This window comes from Rattus norvegicus, chromosome 3 (assembly GCF_021556685.1).
Source record: "Rattus norvegicus strain SHRSP/BbbUtx chromosome 3, alternate assembly SHRSP_T2T, whole genome shotgun sequence".
Lineage (NCBI taxonomy): Eukaryota > Metazoa > Chordata > Mammalia > Rodentia > Muridae > Rattus > Rattus norvegicus.
The window spans coordinates 62,779,824-62,782,583 of record NC_141536.1 but is presented as its reverse complement, the minus strand read 5'-3'; positions in this window follow the sequence as shown (position 1 = coordinate 62,782,583).

Below are 2,760 nucleotides of genomic sequence, written 5' to 3'. Positions count from 1 at the left end.
TGTGAACTCGTTATATTGCCCAGGGTGGTGCTGAACCTAGAGCAATCGTCCTGTCTCAACCTCACAAGTGGCAGACTAGGTTTTAAACTTTGATTTAAAGACTGAATTTTTATCATCTCAGTTAAGCCTTTCCATGTTTTCTTGTAGCTCGTTATCAAAGTGCTGACCCTTCCATACCCCCACAAACCAATGTTGCTCATTTTATACAAAGGAATAGTTACTTTTGCATTGATTACCTATTATGTGGGCTTTATGATGGCATATTTTTGTCTACCTGAAATATAGTTCGATTTTAATTGTTACTGTTATTCTTTTACTGAGTGGAAAGGGTGTCTAAGTTTCACCCTTACGTTCATATGGTACCCTAAAATTAGAACCCATTCTTTTATATTCTGTGAATGTATTTCTTCATTATCATTTATTTCCAGGATATTATTTTGGAGTCAGATGTCAACCTGATTATCATGTAATTTTGAACAGTTTGCTCTATTTGGAAGCTTCTAGAAGCTTTTCTTTATCTTTGATAATTTAAAATTTCACTATATTGAGCAATGACAGAGGATACTCATCCTTTATATTATGCCAAGGATCTAATCTATAAAAACAAAAAAGAATAACAAAGTAACAAAACCAAAACCACCTTTCTTTAGCCCTCTTCTCTTTCTCTTGAAACTCTTTTGTTTCTTTCTGGTTATTATAACTTCCTGTCTCTGGTGGAACTTTTCAAGCTCATCTTCTAGGAACGCACATTTGGGTTTTGGAATGCAAATGCTATTTATGATTCTCATTCTGTTCCTTCCCCACAAGCTTATACTTCATTTGGCTCTCAAATAAAATCACCTGTACACACAGTTGAGTACAGTTCAGTTTGAGCACAGATTATATTATGAGCATCAGTAGTCTCCAAGGCTTCCTTTCTTATTACAGAAAACCAAAATTCTCAATTATTAGTGGTTTGTTTGATATTTATCTCTGTAGATCAAAAAATAACAAAATAAAACATGGCACTGTTTTTCTTCCAGCTTTAGCATTATCTCTTGACTTCCTATTTTGGAGAATAAATTTTTTACCCTTCAAGACAACTATTTCTTTATCTCAATCACAATCCTAGCAATATAGATATTTAAATTTTTGGTTAGGTAAGACATCAGTATTTTCAACTTAAGCTGTTCCTTGGTGTGGGAGTCATATTCTGTACCTGGTGCACCCTCCTTGGCTCATAACTGTGTGTGTAAGGCAGAAACTCTCATGCCAAAAGTTACTGCTTTAGTAGATTACACATGTTAGATACACGAAGTGATTCACGAGCCTCATTCATGAGCTCTTAGCTGACTTCTTTGTGTGCAGTGTTCACTATTAATGTGTAAAGGAGGAAAGAAAAATAGACACAAAACCACATACTAATCTGTATTGTTTCAGTTTACAAGGGATGCAGCAAGTTCAACATGTTCCTGAAATGATCTTTGGATTAGTGTTTGGGAACCATGAAGGGAGATCATTGACCTTTTACTGGTTATCAGTAAATTGATATTTTCTGCTTCTCTCTCATTAGCTCAGCCTTCTTTCTTAAACCTAGCCCTTACCTCTTGTAGGCTACCCCCAGAAGGACGTTCTCTACATACTTTAGACTGACGTCTCTCTCGCCAGAGACAGTCCCTTCATATTTCTCCTGACAGGGCCTCTCAGTCATGTGTAAGAGGTAGCCTAAATCAATGTTTAGAAATACAACTCTTAAGCTAGATTGCCTGGGGTGGAGTCCTAAGGTTATGTCTTAGTAGCTCTCTGAGCTCTTCTCTTATTTACACAGACAGAACACGAGATTAGGACTGGTTTTGGAAAATAAATAGATTAAAAGGCACTTAGAACAGTAGCAAGTTATCGGTGTCTGCTGAGCATAAATGAATAAATAATCAAACAGTGCTAAGACCTTTTAGAGACTGTAGACATGTTCATCAAGCCCGCTATTGGCTTACTCCACTGTTGAAAACTACTGATAACTACAAATTCAAATCGTTCTTTTGAATAGGCTGACATGCAAATGTCTGTCTGCTTGGATCTTATTCCTAGTTTTCACTGGATGTTTAGTATTTTTGTTGGACAGTTTAATGAATTCCATGTACCATATTGTATTTTAACTTTTTTTGTTAATAAATCTCACCAAGGAAAGTTAATTTCTTGGATATACTGATATTGATGCCATCGTTTCAGCAGTGTCTTGGAGCTGGTAGGCAGAAGTATCCGTTGTAGGGATGAATGAAGGTGTTTGATTGGAGAAGGATTTAAGCCTAGTAAGGTAGATTTCCTAGTGGCATGATTGTTCTGAAAGACTCTTCACTCTGCTAAAATCAATAGGGCAGAGGAAGTTACTGTTATGTAGGATTTAGTTGCTGTCAGTTTTAGAACAAGCATTAACCCAGATAGTCCACAGAAAGTAATGAAGGCATCTGAGGTTTACTCAAGTAAAGCCAATTATCCTGGCTACTATTTCGTGTGTATTGTACTGTGTTTGCTGAGGCTTCAACTTCTGGAGATGAGGGTGTATTTTTAGTAAAAATTCAAATGCTCACACTTTTAGATTTTCCTATGCAGCCTCAAGAACTCTCCTCGAAATAGAATATTATGACGTTCCTAACTAAGTGGATCCACACTGTCGCAATGTTTATACCAACTTCGGTGGACTTAGAGAATTGAGTTAATGAAGAAAATAAGACAGCGGGATCTGTAGGTGAAGAAATGTTGTCCTAAATAACTGTGTTATTT